The sequence below is a fragment of the Acipenser ruthenus genome, chromosome 35, assembly GCF_902713425.1.
Source record: "Acipenser ruthenus chromosome 35, fAciRut3.2 maternal haplotype, whole genome shotgun sequence".
Lineage (NCBI taxonomy): Eukaryota > Metazoa > Chordata > Actinopteri > Acipenseriformes > Acipenseridae > Acipenser > Acipenser ruthenus.
Window position 1 is genome coordinate 6,292,544 of NC_081223.1, and position 17,364 is coordinate 6,309,907.

General features: G+C 39.5%; 11 non-coding genes across 11 annotated transcripts; 8 read left to right on the plus strand and 3 right to left on the minus strand.

The window, feature by feature from the left end:
• Positions 1–6,263: 6,263 nt before the first annotated feature.
• trnav-uac (transfer RNA valine (anticodon UAC)) lies at positions 6,264–6,336 on the minus strand. Its single transcript has one exon. It is a non-coding gene; the product is annotated as a tRNA-Val (tRNA).
• A 139-nt stretch (positions 6,337–6,475) lies between these two features.
• LOC131705452 (small nucleolar RNA U3) lies at positions 6,476–6,688 on the plus strand. Its single transcript, XR_009310407.1, has one exon. It is a non-coding gene; the product is annotated as a small nucleolar RNA U3 (small nucleolar RNA).
• A 1,300-nt stretch (positions 6,689–7,988) lies between these two features.
• trnaf-gaa (transfer RNA phenylalanine (anticodon GAA)) lies at positions 7,989–8,061 on the plus strand. The gene has a single exon. It is a non-coding gene; the product is annotated as a tRNA-Phe (tRNA).
• Positions 8,062–10,143: 2,082 nt separating this feature from the next.
• trnav-uac (transfer RNA valine (anticodon UAC)) lies at positions 10,144–10,216 on the minus strand. The gene has a single exon. It is a non-coding gene; the product is annotated as a tRNA-Val (tRNA).
• Positions 10,217–10,355: 139 nt separating this feature from the next.
• Positions 10,356–10,569, plus strand: LOC131705460 (small nucleolar RNA U3). Its single transcript, XR_009310416.1, has one exon. It is a non-coding gene; the product is annotated as a small nucleolar RNA U3 (small nucleolar RNA).
• Positions 10,570–12,227: 1,658 nt separating this feature from the next.
• Positions 12,228–12,302, plus strand: trnai-aau (transfer RNA isoleucine (anticodon AAU)). Its single transcript has one exon. It is a non-coding gene; the product is annotated as a tRNA-Ile (tRNA).
• Positions 12,303–12,472: 170 nt separating this feature from the next.
• On the minus strand, positions 12,473–12,554 carry trnas-uga (transfer RNA serine (anticodon UGA)). Its single transcript has one exon. It is a non-coding gene; the product is annotated as a tRNA-Ser (tRNA).
• Positions 12,555–14,094: 1,540 nt separating this feature from the next.
• LOC131705441 (small nucleolar RNA U3) lies at positions 14,095–14,315 on the plus strand. Its single transcript, XR_009310397.1, has one exon. It is a non-coding gene; the product is annotated as a small nucleolar RNA U3 (small nucleolar RNA).
• Positions 14,316–14,995: 680 nt separating this feature from the next.
• Positions 14,996–15,077, plus strand: trnal-cag (transfer RNA leucine (anticodon CAG)). Its single transcript has one exon. It is a non-coding gene; the product is annotated as a tRNA-Leu (tRNA).
• A 1,302-nt stretch (positions 15,078–16,379) lies between these two features.
• On the plus strand, positions 16,380–16,601 carry LOC131705374 (small nucleolar RNA U3). Its single transcript, XR_009310330.1, has one exon. It is a non-coding gene; the product is annotated as a small nucleolar RNA U3 (small nucleolar RNA).
• A 680-nt stretch (positions 16,602–17,281) lies between these two features.
• On the plus strand, positions 17,282–17,363 carry trnal-cag (transfer RNA leucine (anticodon CAG)). The gene has a single exon. It is a non-coding gene; the product is annotated as a tRNA-Leu (tRNA).
• Position 17,364: the final 1 nt, after the last annotated feature.

The following is a 17,364-nucleotide window of genomic DNA, read 5'->3' on the forward strand; positions in this document are numbered from 1 at the left end:
AAAGAGCCCCCGTGTCCCCAGCAGTAGAAGCAATGGCATCATTGTACTGTGTGTTTCAGTGACTCTGAAAGGGCTGAGCAGTGACTCATCAATACTGTGTGTCTCAAAGTGTTTGGAGCAGTGAGGCAGGCACCGGTATACAAAGCAGCTTCCTTTCTACAAATCCTGCTGCTGCTGCTGCTGTCACAGATAGAGGGGATCTGAGCCGTGAGTGAGCACCAGTGCAATTGATAGGGTCGGGTTCACTTTGACTGTTTTCTTCTATTTTTCCCCCAGTCAAAGCTATCAGTATATCACTGCTGTCTAATATAACTGATCTGTTTGTCTAAACTGACAGTAATATTTCTGTTTCTGTCATCATTTCAATGCTATTGTGTATTAAAGGGTATGTAGTGCCCTACCCCTAGTGGTATACCTTCCCACGTGCTGCTGCTGCTGCTGTAGAAGTAATGGACCTGTCATTTTTCTTTTCATTGGTCACATTTTGACTGCTTCTTACTGTTATAAATTGGACATCCACTTCACTGTCTTTCACAGGCCTTTTCAAGATGTACCTTGAGCAAGCTGCTAGGAGTGTGTTTTCATTATGTCAATCAGAATGATATTTAACAAGCCAGGGGAAAAGGTATCAAACTCCTTGTGGCAAAGTGGTTGCTGATTATGAACAGGTGCAGAGGTGATGCAGTGCAGGAATAAACGGAAGAGATTTGTAATCCGGTATGGAAAAATATACGTTTTATTTTTAGTTATAATCCAGGTCTGGTGACCAAATAATAAGCGATGCGTAAAACACGGAGTACAGTAACAGGGATTGCAGCCCTAAACAATAAACACAGCATCTCTCCCACAATATACAACCACGGTCACCAGTCCTGGGTGCGTGCTGTAGTGCTCGTGGTGGGTGATACAGGTTAAAGAGTGACAAATAGTGCAGTGCTGTTCCGGGTTCAGTGCTGGCTCTTACTAACAGCTCCAGAACGTGTTAGCTGTCTATAAACACACAAATAGCAATTATAGACAAGACAAACAAAACAAAAACTAACAATATTCTTAATACACAGTGCACGGGTCCTTCTGGGTCTATTTCAAAACCAAAAACGAAGGAAAAGATTCTCCAGCCCCTTTTATGCGGTTATGCATGACCCCTTGGTAAACGATTGCAGCTGATTTTATTGCCTGCAGCTGCTACCTCGTTTACCTTCCAGGTCAATACATTCCCGCACTGGAGTCTCGTCTTTTTCCAGGCTGATTGACTTCCCGACCCAGGGAATGAACTGTCAGGCCAACCCGTCCAAAGCCTTTCCCTTTCGCTACTTTGTATCCTCACAGGTCAAGAGGGAGATTTACAACCAGAACTCATTCTATTTCCATCACACTCGTGTATTGATTTCTTTATTGATTGATTTTGTTTGATGTTTGTGAAAGGGCGCACACAGTGACTGATCACACTCCATTGCCATGGTGATTCCAGCTCACTGAGAAACACATGACTCTTGTATTGACATGTTGTTTTGAGAAAGATTGGAAAAAGCAGCTTTCTTTCATTTGGAATGAGACTAAATTAGTGGGGAGTCTGTGAAAATATAGTACATCAGTGAATTAACTAATGAAAACCCATTTAAATTAAAGCCTTTTCTATTGAAGTTTAATTTATTTTCCATTAGTTTTCCCCTGTTTTACACTTATATATTAAGAATAGCCCCACAAATTGATGAAAGTGTTTTTCTAAATGATTCTTACCCTGAGTGCAGATCACAAGTGCCAAGATGAAGATGCTGATAAAAGTGATTGTTGTTGTGGATTCTGTTGCCATGAAGGGCAGCTCTCAAACATTAAATTATTAGTATTTAATGTCAACAAATGGAGGGGGACTAGACATGGTCACAAAGTTGGTCCTGTTTCAACCATTTTTTCAGTTCTATTAAAAAAAAAACTCTTGTAGTCTGATATACTTTTCATAAAGTCTGGTAGCGTATTCCAGAACATGGCACCCTTAATTGAGCAAGCTGTTTGTGCAAACGTAGTGTGATGTCAAGACACTACAGTCTCCTCTTATGTATAATGTAGAGACTAAATAACAAAGGCCCAAATATAGATCCCTGTGGGACCCCCATAGTACAGATCCTAAACGCTGATTCACTATTGCTTATTTTAACACTTTGTTTTCTATCTAACAAGTCAGACTCCATCCATTTCAGAGCCTGACCAGACAGGTTAAATTCAGACAACTTGTTAAACTCACAGGGCTATAAACACTCCCAGAGCACTGAAGCATGTGCTGCCAATGCAAAGTGTCTTTTCTTTGCAAATTGTCTTCCTTGGCACAGCAGCCACTTCTAGTCAAGCAGTGCTCTTAAGTGTAAACTCATTTTCAGATGATGCAGTTTGTTTGCAATTCAGAAAAAAACTGAAAAAAGTTGATCTTGCAAGCAAAACGAAAAAATAGAATATAGTTTTCTTTGTGTTGAGTTTGTACAAACACAGCTATTTCTCTCTCTTCTCCCTTCTCTCAAACCATTCATCTTAGCCACGGCTGTGATTATGTAGCTTTGTTACACAGTATAAATAATTATTAATTGTCAAATATTAAAATCAGAGCTGCAGGTTAACAGATCCATCATAAACTTTGTGAAATCAAATCAATTCAAGAAGCAAACATTTTGATTTTGCACATTACTAATGTTGAGTGAAAAGTTTCAAGTTTTTTTTCCTGTGGACCTCCTGGACTGTCTCTGAGGACCCCAGGTTAAGAACCACTGCTCTGGATTAAAGAGCATCATTTTATTACGCTCTCTCTCCCTCTTGTGGTCACAGAGTGTAGTGCAGTTTGTGCTGTTTGGTGTTTTGACGAAACATTGACGAGAGTCCCTGCAATGGAGGAACTGTATGGGTGGTTTCATGGTGTAATGGCTAGCCCTCTGAATCTAGCGAGCTGAGTTCAAATCTCGGTGCATTTGTGTTTTATTTGTCTTACAAAAACACTTTATACTCTGGTTTTGGTTTAAATAACGAATGCTTTAAACTGGTTTAGTGTCTTTCAAAGTAACTATTATTATTATTATTATTATTATTATTATTATTATTATTATTATTATTATTATTATTATTTATTTCTTAGCAGACGCCCTTATCCAGGGCAACTTACAATCGTAAGCAAATACATTTCAAGTGTTGCAATACAAGTAATACAATAAGAGCAAGAAATACAATAACTTTTGTTCAAGTGTGACAAACCATAATTCTATAATACAGAAGATAATAGTGATAGTTACATCAGGATATGATTAAATAGTGATAGTTACATCAGGATATGATTAAATACAAAATACTACAGGTTAAACACTTGACAGATTACAGTATTCTGAAGTACAGGATTAAATGCAGATAAGAGCAAAATAAAGCACATTTAAATGAAGGGTGATAGTGTCCCAGGATACAAACAGAGGAGTTCTACAGGTGCTGTTTGAAGAGGTGAGTCTTAAGGAGGCGCCGGAATGTGGTCAGGGACTGGGCAGTCCTGACATCTGTAGGATACACTACTGATACTGCAGATTCCACCCTCGCCCCGCAGTGGAGGAGCGACCTTCCTATAGATGTCAGGACTGCCCAGTCCCTGACCACCTTCTTGCACCTCCTCAAGACACACCTCTTCAGACAGGACCTGTAAAACTCAGCTCTCCCCTTCTGGACAATATAGCACTCTGCCCTTAATGCACTTTAACTTGCACTTATCTGCTCCCGATTTTACTGTATTTAAACCTGTAGTATCGTATCTTATTTTTTTTAAAAATAAGAGAGTGTGTGTGTGTGTGTGAGAGAGAGAGAGAGAGAGAGAGAGAGAGAGAGAGAGAGAGAGAGAGAGAGAGAGAGAGAGAGAGAGAGAGAGAGAGAGAGAGAGAGAGAGAGAGAGAGAGAGAGAGAGAGAGAGAGAGAGAGAGAGAGAGAGAGAGAGAGAGAGAGAGAGAGAGAGAGAGAGAGAGAGACGCGACCTGGGAAATGTTTGAGCTGATATATATATATATATATATATATATATATATATTTTTTTAGCAACCCGTTTTATAAAAGCAATAAGTCACAGCCAAGGCGTTATTTCAAGCCATTTATAATTATTCCCAAATAACACAAACTCTTCCATTGTTAAAAAAAATATATATAAAAAATCTCCCTTTGTGCTTCTCGGAAGGCATACGATGGAGGGCGCAATGCAGTTTTTCAGCCTGGGGAATATTACAAATTAGGAGACTGTGCTTTAAAATACACATGTAGGGCGGGCGTCTCTGTTACAAAGAGTTGTCACACTTTGTATTTATCTCCATAATGCGTTGGGACTAAATACGCAGATACATTAAAACTATTTGGAGAATGCGGGCATCGATCCCGCTACTTCTCGCATGCTAAGCGAGCGCTCTACCATTAGAGCTAATTCCCCTTGAGCTATGCCAGCGATTCTCATAGGCTACAACGCAACTTGATATGAGCAATTCAGATTGTCGGCAATGTAGTCTGCCAATTGCAAATTCAAAAAATAAATAAATTAACTAAATAGCAAATATTTTGACGAGAGGTATGTTTTCAATTTCTTCAAAAAGTAGTCTCAGCTCGTTGATTCAGTCGCTTTAAAATCCACCTCTGTGTCCCGATGCAGCAGCGCTGTATGCTGTGGCTCGAGCTTGTTTGACGAGGCAGACAATGCAAAAATGCCAATACTTGTTATTGCATCACATGGCAGACTTAAGGTATGCTTTAACGGCTTGGCTGTCTCAAGTTAGTTTGTATTGTTCAACAGACAGTCAGTATCTTAAAAACAAATAAGCGAAATACTCCGTGTCTGTCTGTACAAGTTTGAAATTTAAATGCGCCGCCCATGCATGCTCTGCGACGCTCAGCCAATAGGCAGGGACGGGGACGTTGAAAATAATTGTGGGAAATGTTGGATCAGGTATAGAAGCAAAGGTATATTTCAAGGTCTTAAAACGACATTTCCCACAATTCCTTCAACAAGTAGTGACTTCAACAAGTAGTCTGTTTACAACAAAAATACAATCTGTGTTAGGAACGCTATTTTAGTCCGATTAAAAAAAGAAATTAAAATGGTATTGAGTGCTGACAAGAGTTTGGTATCAGCTGTTGATTTCATTGAAACAATCTTTATAGTAAAATGAACACATTTATTCCTCTGGTCGTGTATTGTCTCGCTGACTGCTATCCACCTGGAAGTCACCTAAAGGATAAGGCAATGGCCTCCTAAACTAGGGATTATGGTTTCGTCAGTTTTATTTAAAACAGTGTGTGTGTATTTGTTCTTGGTCTGTGATATATGTGGTCTGTGTTTATAGATTTTGGCACGTTGCACCAAGTAGTCGTGGCCAAGTGGTTAAGGTGATGGGCTTGAACTCTGTTGGAGTTGTGTCCCTTTTTATGTCTTCGTTGTTAATTCTTAAATGCCTGTTCAGCTTAAAGGTATCAATTATTTCTTGCTGTACATTAAATTCGTCCAAACTAGTATTTGCAAACACATTACAAAATTAAATGGTGTGGAATAGAAACAAAGAAGGCTTTGACCTCGACGTAATTTGAACACGCAACCTTCTGATCTGGAGTCAGACGCGCTACCGTTGCGCCACGAATTCCTGCCGTGGTGCATGCTTGTTATGCAATGCTAGAGTGCACAGCAAGCATGCCAAAGGCATGCTAAGTCCGATGCTGATACTAGGAAAACACTCAGTATCACCAGGGTCATGGGAAACAGACGACTCAATATTTGTTCGTAGTCTGCAGGGCTATGAAGTTGTCGGAAGTGTGTTTGATTCTCAGCTTAAAAGTAAAGAAAACATAAAACAAAGCGATTTGCTTTTATAATGTTTATTATTTGAAACGTGGGCATAAACACAGTTGTACTGGCTGGGAATCGTCTCGGGTCAATTACTTGGAAAGCAGCTATGCTGACCAATATATCACCAACGAGGGAAAGCTGGCAGTACTGAGTGACACAGATGACGGATTTTCTCAGCGCGTCTCCTCTGAATGCGCACTGGCACAAAGGGGCTTTGCTCATCTAATGACGTGACAGAATGCAATAATGTATTGGTTTAATTTACCAACAAAAGAAACATAAATAAAAGTGTATGTATTTTTTTTGTGAATAAACTATCTTGCTTTTACGATGGGACCAGAGACCTTACATCCGCAATCTAATGATCGGCCAAACCCAGAACTACCTTGTCTTGACCAGGGAGTCATATTGTAAAAACAAACTGAAGTGGTTCCACTAGGGATCGAACCCAGGACCTTCTGCGTGTAAAGCAGACGTGATAACCACTACACTATGGAACCTTGTCAGAAAGTGAGTTTTGTGTTTGAAACGCATTGGCAATTATTAACATTACTATGAACAAGTAATATTCTAGAAAGGAAACCGAATCAGACACCATCATGCCGGGAGTAGGGAAGTTGTTTTACCCACATATTTGTTAAGACTATACTTTCAGGGATCATTTCTATAGTTTGTTTCTAGTGAAATGCGTTTCTAGTGTCTGGTCTCGCTAACCATAACGAGGAGTTACAGTGTTTTCTTCTGAGCGCGAAGCGGGACTTGAATGCTACTTCACTGTAGCTGTTCTTGATCATTGATGAACATTCCGCTCTCTTTTGGGATCGAGCCCCACGTTGGACGTCCTTTTTAAATACAAAATGTAGATGTTTCTTCGAGGCAACAGAGCAATATCTGATTCTGTTCACACTGTATACAGTATTGCAACAAAATTACTTTTTGGTCGTTGTCATATAGCAATTGATATTGTAAAATGCGTGCATCGTTTATAGTTATAACGATATTGAAATAAATAGTCTTACTTTTGTGGGTTGGCTTATAACCGTTTCTGTTTTAACACTTGTCATTACATCATTCATGGAGCAACAGTTGGTATGTGCGTAATAAACCCGATCGGGCCTTGTTATGACAACCCTAGGCTGTGCTGAAATAAATAATGCGGTTTTCTGCTGTAATGAACGCAGGTTGTCCGGATGGTCGAGTGGTCTAAGGCGCTAGACTTAAGGACTCTGTCTTTCCAAAGAATTCTGTGTTCTGGTCTCCAAGTGGAGGTGTCTGATCAAATCCTCCTCTGACAGTTCAATTGTATTTATTCTTAAAAGGAATAAATGTATTCATTTTACTATAAAAGATTGTTTCAATGAAATCAACAGCTGATACCAAACTCTTGTCAGAACGCAATACCATTTTAATTTCCATTTTAATTCAGACTAAAATAGCGTTCCTAACACAGATTGCATTTGGTTGTAAACAGACTACTCGTTGAAGTCAATGAAAAATATTTTGTCCAAACATGTATTTAACTTGTTTTAATATTAAAAATAATATATTAAATTGAATAACATCTCCGTCGGCCACTGGATCGTGGTCTCAGGCTGGGATGCGGACCTTTGAGAACAGTATAAACGATCTATTAGTGGAAGTAGCTTACATGAGAAATGCCCTCGTTTAACATGCTAGGATGATCGACATCGGTATTCTCCAATTGCTGTGTACATGTTATAACACGTTATGAGTACGAATACAAAGTTGGACACTTTCCTTGTAAGTGGGGGTAAGCACAATTTATTTTCAGATGTAATGTCTTTATTTAAGCTCAATCTAGTCCTGCGTAATGCAAATCACATTACTATATTTTTATATTAGTCAAGGCCTATGTAAAGTGTTCTTAAATTGTTTTAACATTAGCATTGATCAATTTGATGATCCGTTTTCTTTTCTCCCAATACGGTATGCAAATTATGCAACTTTTCTGCCCACTTTGATCATAGACAGTTTTATCCCCCCGTTTCGGCTGAAAACCGCATCTGGGAGAAAACTTAAGTGTTTCGAAACGCATTTGTAAAGGCATCGGATTCTATTGTGTTGCCGAGCTGTTGACGTTTCTCATAATACACAGGTTTACTGGGGTGACAAAAAACGCAAGTCTTGTCAAGCCGAAATAGCTCAGTTGGGAGAGCGTTAGACTGAAGATCTAAAGGTCCCTGGTTCGATCCCGGGTTTCGGCAAGTAGCAAGACTATTTTTGTTTTGTATTATTTTGAACAGAAAAAAAGAGCGGTTTTTTTTGTTCTGTGTAATTGGAAGAAATAACAACGTATCAGAGTGCCATTTTCTAATGTGATTAAGAAATGCAAAAACTTAAGGTATACTTCAACGTCTTGGCTGTCTCAAGTTAGTTGGTATTGTTAATGTAACACCTCGTTGTTGCCCAGTCATTGTATCATATTAATGAAGTAGAGCTTGCCACTTCTCAGCACCGAGCTGACAATGAGTGTTGTTTTCGGGCACCTGCTGGCTGCTAGTGATGACCACTCCAATCTTCAGTCGGGGGGTTGTTGAAGGAAGGGGACACATTTTGAGTGTGCATCTCATACTGGTTTAAATCAATAAGCAAATTTCAAATTGATCATTGATAATGTTGAAACTATTTAAGAACTCTTTCAATAGGACTTGACTAATATAAAAAATATAGTAATGTGATTTGCACTACGCAGGACTTGATTGAGCTTAAATAAAGACATTACATCTGAAAATAACTTGTGCTTACCCCCACTTACAAGGAAAGGGTCAAACTTTGTATTCGTTCTCATAACGTGTTAGAAAATGTAAACAGCAGTTGGAGAATGCTGAAGTCGATCATCCTAGCATGTTAAACGAGAGCATTTATCATGTAAGCTACTTCCAGTCATAGAGCGTTTATACTGTTCTCAATGGTCCGTATCCCAGCCTGAGACCACGAGCCAGTGGCCAACGGAGATGTTTTTCAAAGTAATATGTTATTTGGAATATTAAAACAATCAAGTTAATTACATGTTTGGACACACAGTATTTTCCAGTGACTTCAACAAGTAGTCTGTTTACAACAAAAATACAATCTGTGTTAGGAATGCTATTTTAGTCCGATTTAAAAAAGAAATTAAAATGGTATTGAGTGCTGACAAGAGTTTTGTATCAGCTGTTGATTTCATTGAAACAATCTTTATAGTAAAATGAACACATTTATTCCTCTGGTCGTGTATTGTCTCGCTGACTGCTATCCACCTGGAAGTCACCTAAAGGATAAGGCACTGGCCTCCTAAACCAGGGATTATGGTTTCGTCAGTTTTATTTAAAACAGTGTGTGTGTATTTGTTCTTGGTCTGTGATATATGTGGTCTGTGTTTATAGATCTTGGCACGTTGCACCAAGTAGTCGTGGCCAAGTGGTTAAGGTGATGGGCTTGAACTCTGTTGGCGTTGTGTCCCTTTTTATGTCTTCGTTGTTAATTCTTAAATGCCTGTTCAGCTTAAAGGTATCAATTATTACTTGCTGTACATTAAATTCGTCCAAACTAGTATTTGCAAACACATTACAAAATTAAATGGTGTGGAATAGAAACAAAGAAGGCTTTGACCTCGACGTGATTTGAACATAAACCTTCTGATCTGGAGTCAGACGCGCTACCGTTGCGCCACGAATTCCTGCCGTAGTGCACGCTTGTTATGCAATGCTAGAGTGCACAGCAAGCATGCCAAAGGCATGCTAAGTCCGATGCTGATACTTGGAAAACACTCGGTATCACCAGGGTCATGGGAAACAGCCGACTCAATATTTGTTCGTAGTCAGCAGGGCTATGAAGTTGTCGGAAGTGTGTTTGATTCTCAGCTTAAAAGTAAAGAAAACATAAAACAAAGCGATTTGCTTTTATAATGTTTATTATTTGAAACGTGGGCATAAACACAGTTGTACTGGCTGGGAATCGTCTCGGGTCAATTACTTGGAAAGCAGCTATGCTGACCAATATATCACCAACGAGGGAAAGCTGGCAGTACTGAGTGACACAGATGACGGATTTTCTCAGCGCGTCTCCTCTGAATGCGCACTGGCACAAAGGGGCTTTGCTCATCTAATGACGTGACAGAATGCAATAATGTATTGGGTTAATTTACCAACAAAAGAAACATAAATAAAAGTGTATGTATTTTTTGTGAATAAACTATCTTGCTTCTACGATGGGACCAGAGACCTTACATCCGCAATCTAATGATCGGCCAAACCCAGAACTACCTTGTCTTGACCAGGGAGTCATATTGTAAAAACAAACTGAAGTGGTTCCACTGGGGATCGAACCCAGGACCTTCTGCGTGTAAAGCAGACGTGATAACCACTACACTATGGAACCTTGCCAGAAAGTGAGTTTTGTGTTTGAAACGCATTGGCAATTATTAACATTACTATGAACAAGTAATATTCTAGAAAGGAAACCGAATCAGACACCATCATGCCGGGAGTAGGGAAGTTGTTTTACCCACATATTTGTTAAGACTATACTTTCAGGGATCATTTCTATAGTTTGTTTCTAGTGAAATGCGTTTCTAGTGTCTGGTCTCGCTAACCATAACGAGGAGTTACAGTGTTTTCTTCTGAGCGCGAAGCGGGACTTGAATGCTATTTCACTGTAGCTGTTCTTGATCATTGATGAACATTCCGCTCTCTTTTGGGATCGAGCCCCAAGTTGGACGTCCTTTTTTAAATACAAAATGTGGATGTTTCTTCGAGGCAACAGAGCAATATCTGATTCTGTTCACACTGTATACAGTATTGCAACAAAATTACTTTTTGGTCGTTGTCATATAGCAATTGCTATTGTAAAATGCGTGCATCGTTTATAGTTATAACGATATTGAAATAAATAGTCTTACTTTTGTGGGTTGGCTTCAAACCGTTTCTGTTTTAACACTTGTCATTACATCATTCATGGAGCAACAGTTGGTATGTGCGTAATAAACCCGATCGGGCCTTGATATGACAACCCTAGGCTGTGCTGAAATAAATAATGCGGTTTTCTGCTGTAATGAACGCAGTTTGTCAGGATGGTCGAGTGGTCTAAGGCGCTAGACTTAAGGACTCTGTCTTTCCAAAGAATTCTGTGTTCTGGTCTCCAAGTGGAGGTGTCGGTTCAAATCCTCCTCTGACAGTTCAATTTTATTTATTCTTAAAAGGAATAAATGTGTTCATTTTACTATAAAAGATTGTTTCAAGGAAATCAACAGCTGATACCAAACTCTTGTCAGAACGCAATACCATTTTAATTTCCATTTTAATTCAGACTAAAATAGCGTTCCTAACACAGATTGCATTTGGTTGTAAACAGACTACTCGTTGAAGTCAATGAAAAATATTTTGTCCAAACATGTATTTAACTTGTTTTAATATTAAAAATAATATATTAAATTGAATAACATCTCCGTCGGCCACTGGATCGACGTCTCAGGCTGGGATGCGGACCTTTGAGAACAGTATAAACGATCTATTAGTGGAAGAAGCTTACATCAGAAATGCCCTCGTTTAACATGCTAGGATGATCGACATCGGCATTCTCCAATTGCTGTTTACATGTTATAACACGTTATGAGTACGAATACAAAGTTGGACACTTTCCTTGTAAGTGGGGGTAAGCACAATTTATTTTCAGATGTAATGTCTTTATTTAAGCTCAATCTAGTCCTGCGTAATGCAAATCACATTACTATATTTTTATATTAGTCAAGGCCTATGTAAAGTGTTCTTAAATTGTTTTAACATTATCAATGATCAATTTGAAATTTGCTTATTGAAGCGATCGCTCTGTTTGCCGTATATTTTCTGTCTGTAAGAGGAGTGTCCTTGTGATCCCATATAGAATGCGACGAAACAGGTCGCCCTCCTTAATATAAACAGAAAAAGAATAAGTTCACTCACACACCAGGTGATTTCCTGTAGCGTCAGACATTGGAGGTTCAGCAGTGTACTGCAGTGTTGTGCAAAGTCGTCAGTGTAAGTCAGGAGCGGTCTAAGGCGCTGCGTTCAGGTCGCAGTCTCTCTGGAGGCGTGGGTTCGAATCCCACTTCTGACAAATCTGTTTGTTTATTTATTTCTTAAAACGTCCACCGAATGCTTGGTAATTTGATTTGTTTTTCTTGTTAGTATTCAAATCACAAGGTCGTTAAATGAGAGAAAGTCACCGCAAGCCTGCACCTCACCACATCCTTCACACTTTTAAACTGCCTCATTATGACGAGGCCTCTAATTATGCCTTTCCAATACTTTGAATGTGTTATTGTTCAGTTTAACATGAGAACATCTTGGTAGAACAATCATAATGTCCGCAGCACTTATTTTCCTCTGGTTCTAGTATCAAGTTTTGAATGTGTGGCCGGTTAGCTCAGTTTCGTTAGAGCGTGGTGCTAATAACGCCAAGGTCGCGGGTTCGATCCCCGTACGGGCCACGGCTTTTCTTCTTAAAAGAAACCACAGCATTTGTAATGGTGCCAAAATTAACATTCTTTAACAAAATGAACCGAAGCGATATGAAGTACAACCAGTAATATTTCAGACTTCCTGAGCTTTAAACATGTATTAACAATGAGCACATACAATCAATTAAAAACAAAGCTTACGTAGTCGGCAGGATTCGAACCTGCGCGGGGAAACCCCAATGGATTTCAAGTCCATCGCCTTAACCACTCGGCCACGACTACATGCTCGCACGGTTAGTTGTGAAAATATCCAAAAGAAGTAAACGGCTCCCGCAGTAATGCTGTAGATGGCAGTATAGGCTAACTAATGAACCGAAGTCAAATGTCTTTGTTGAAACTGTCAGATTTGTACAATGCAAGCACACGTGGGAAATGTAAATAAAATATTATTTTTGTTAACGTTCATAATAATGAATACATCTTTATTTCAAAATACGTAGCTATTTAACTGATCTTTTCAAGAAACACCCCCAAAAACAAAGTAGTTATTTAATTGAACTGAAAAATTGACTTGCTTCATGGCTGTTGCCAGAGCACTCGAGCACGTTCTGGCTAGCGTGAGCGGACTTAGCAGATAACAAGATCTATAAAGTATTTCATGCTAATAAAACATACCATAATTATGTTCGTTTTTATTATACACATGGCAACTTACAGAGACTAGGGTGTGTGAACTATGCATCAGCTGTAGAGTCACTTACATTTACATCTCACCCGAAAAACGGAGCACAAGGAGGTTAAGTGACTTGCTCAGGGTCACACAATGAGTCAGTGGCTGAGGTGGGATTTGTACCGGGGGACCTCCTGGTTAAAAGCCCTTTATCTTTAACCACTAAACGTTTGTTTAGACAGTTCAAGCCCTGTAGCAGTGTTTAACTATTTCCTGGATGTTTGCCTTTTGGTCTTACTCTGGAAAAAGTAATAATAATAATAAAAAGTAGGCAAAACCATTTTTTGAGAAACCACATTTGGGAGAAAAACTAACAGTTTGGAAACACATTTGCAAAGGCATTGGATTCTATTGTGGTGTTTCCGAACTGTTGAACGTTTCTCATTACATGCAGGTTTACTGGCTTGACAAAAAGGCGATTGACGAAAAGAATGCGGCCTGGATAGCAAAATCGCGTCTAACTGAAATAGCTCAGACTGTAACGGTCCCTGCTTCGATCCCGGGTTTTTGCAAACAGCACGACTAGGGCTATTTTTTCTTAATTATTTTTTTGAATGAAAAAAACAGCACATTTTTTCTTCAGTGTAATTGGAGGAAATAAAAACGTATTATAGTGCCATTTTCTAATGCGATAAAGAAATGCAAAAAGCATCATCTCTGCGTGGGCTTGAAACACCAAAATTTCGATTAACAGCCCAACGTGCTAACCGATTATGGTGTTTTATTACATAACACCTTGGGAGTCTCAACAGAACAGTGTGTATGCATAGAGCTAAAATGGAAACCAAATATATACGATTCAAATGGGAATCGTATTCAGATTTTAAGCACACATTTGATAGACTTCACAGTGCAAAGGAGGAAGGCAGACAATGCAAATGAGGCAACTGGCTCCTACTTTTTAAATCATACGAGAAACTTGAACCCAATTTAGCTTTTAACCGCCTGCAGTTTGGAATGAGTTTGAAATGTTGTTGTAACACCTCACTGGGCAACAGCAATTGCATTATATGAAAGCTCCTGTTTATTTGTCAGCGGCACAGCTACCGGTGCCACTCAGAGTTGGAGGGAGACGGTCGGCCACTTGCCCATAAAACAATACTTTCCGGGATCATTTCTATAGTGATTTGCCAGCGAAATGCGTTTATAAAGTGTTTGGACTCGCTATCAACGAGGAAGAGTGAGAGTGTTCGTTTTTGAGCGTGAAGGAGACAGCGAGTGTTTTTTTTTTTTTTGGCCAACTGCTCCCTGTTATTGATGACCGCTCCAGTGTTCCTTAGGGGGCTGGAGGAAGCAGACACGTTCTGAGTGGGTATCTTGCCTAAAGGTACGCAAGACGAACTACAGTTGCAAAGCACTGCTGCTTTTTCGATGATTGATTAAAACTATCAATCTGACTGAAAACACGGATCACATTAATTGTGATCGGTTTGATACCAATAGGCTTACATGACAGGTATTGTGTATAGACAATGTCATATACATAGAAATGAACACGGACAGTGTTTTTTTAAGGGCTGACTCATTTTAATGTTCGAGAGATCTAGGTGTACTGGACAAATATACTGGATTTTTTCCATGTCGTAATTGTGCCGCCTGTGATAATGCGTTTGAAACTAGAGATAATGTGAGATAATGTCTGTTACTGGCGGATAGTTTACAAATGTACTCAATTATGTTACAACTTTTGTGTCTACGAAACAAATCTGTAACATTTATGTAATGCCTGTGTGTTTTTTTTTCATGAAGTTAATTTGCTAACAGACTGTTCTGATTTGTTTCTAACCGTGAAGCGATCGCTCTGTTTGCCGTATATTTTCTTGTCTGTAAGAGGAGTGTCCTTGTGATCCCATATAGAATGCGACGAAACAGGTCGCCCTCCTTAATATAAACAGATAAAGAATAAGTTCACACACCCCCCATGTGATTTACTGTAGTCAGACATTGGAGATTCAGCAGTGTACTGCAGTGTTGTGCAAAGTCGTCAGTGTAAGTCAGGATGGCCGAGCGGTCTAAGGCGCTGCGTTCAGGTCGCAGTCTCTCTGGAGGCGTGGGTTCGAATCCCACTTCTGACAAATCTGTTTGTTTATTTATTTCTTAAAACGTCCACCGAATGCTTGGTAATTTGATTTGTTTTTCTTGTTAGTATTCAAATCACAAGGTCGTTAAATGAGAGAAAGTCACCGCAAGCCTGCACCTCACCACATCCTTCACACTGTTAAACTGCCTCATTATGACGAGGCCTCTAATTATGCCTTTCCAATACTTTGAATGTGTTATTGTTCAGTTTAACATGAGAACATCTTGGTAGAACAATCATAATGTCCGCAGCAATTATTTTCCTCTGGTTCTAGTATCAAGTTTTGAATGTGTGGCCGGTTAGCTCAGTTTCGAGGTGGGATTTGTACCGGGGGACCTCCTGGTTAAAAGCCCTTTATCTTTAACCACTAAACGTTTGTTGAGACAGTTCAAGCCCTGTAGCAGTGTTTAACTATTTCCTGGATGTTTGCCTTTTGGTCTTACTCTGGAAAAAGTAATAATAATAATAAAAAGTAGGCAAAACCATTTTTTGAGAAACCACATTTGGGAGAAAAACTAACAGTTTGGAAACACATTTGCAAAGGCATTGGATTCTATTGTGGTGTTTCCGAACTGTTGAACGTTTCTCATTACATGCAGGTTTACTGGCTTGACAAAAAGGCGATTGACGAAAAGAATGCGGCCTGGATAGCAAAATCGCGTCTAACTGAAATAGCTCAGACTGTAACGGTCCCTGCTTCGATCCCGGGTTTTTGCAAACAGCACGACTAGGGCTATTTTTTCTTAATTATTTTTTTGAATGAAAAAAACAGCACATTTTTTCTTCAGTGTAATTGGAGGAAATAAAAACGTATTATAGTGCCATTTTCTAATGCGATAAAGAAATGCAAAAAGCATCATCTCTGCGTGGGCTTGAAACACCAAAATTTCGATTAACAGCCCAACGTGCTAACCGATTATGGTGTTTTATTACATAACACCTTGGGAGTCTCAACAGAACAGTGTGTATGCATAGAGCTAAAATGGAAACCAAATATATACGATTCAAATGGGAATCGTATTCAGATTTTAAGCACAAATTTGATAGACTTCACAGTGCAAAGGAGGAAGGCAGACAATGCAAATGAGGCAACTGGCTCCTACTTTTTAAATCATACGAGAAACTTGAACCCAATTTAGCTTTTAACCGCCTGCAGTTTGGAATGAGTTTGAAATGTTGTTGTAACACCTCACTGGGCAACAGCAATTGCATTATATGAAAGCTCCTGTCTATTTGTCAGCGGCACAGCTACCGGTGCCACTCAGAGTTGGAGGGAGACGGTCGGCCACTTGCCCATAAAACAATACTTTCCGGGATCATTTCTATAGTGATTTGCCAGCGAAATGCGTTTATAAAGTGTTTGGACTCGCTATCCACGAGGAAGAGTGAGAGTGTTCGTTTTTGAGCGTGAAGGAGACAGCGAGTGTTTTTTGTTTTTTTTGGCCAACTGCTCCCTGTTATTGATGACCGCTCCAGTGTTCCTTAGGGGGCTGGAGGAAGCAGACACGTTCTGAGTGGGTATCTTGCCTAAAGGTACGCAAGACGAACTACAGTTGCAAAGCACTGCTGCTTTTTCGATGATTGATTAAAACTATCAATCTGACTGAAAACATGGATCACATTAATTGTGATCGGTTTGATACCAATAGGCTTACATGACAGGTATTGTGTATAGACAATGTCATATACATAGAAATGAACACGGACAGTGTTTTTTTAAGGGCTGACTCATTTTAATGTTCGAGAGATCTAGGTGTACTGGACAAATATACTGGATTTTTTCCATGTCGTAATTGTGCCGCCTGTGATAATGCGTTTGAAACTAGAGATAATGTGAGATAATGTCTGTTACTGGCGGATAGTTTACAAATGTACTCAATTATGTTACAACTTTTGTGTCTACGAAACAAATCTGTAACATTTATGTAATGCCTGTGTGTTTTTTTTTCATGAAGTTAATTTGCTAACAGACTGTTCTGATTTGTTTCTAACCGTGAAGCGATCGCTCTGTTTGCCGTATATTTTCTTGTCTGTAAGAGGAGTGTCCTTGTGATCCCATATAGAATGCGACGAAACAGGTCGCCCTCCTTAATATAAACAGATAAAGAATAAGTTCACACACCCCCCATGTGATTTACTGTAGTCAGACATTGGAGATTCAGCAGTGTACTGCAGTGTTGTGCAAAGTCGTCAGTGTAAGTCAGGATGGCCGAGCGGTCTAAGGCGCTGCGTTCAGGTCGCAGTCTCTCTGGAGGCGTGGGTTCGAATCCCACTTCTGACAA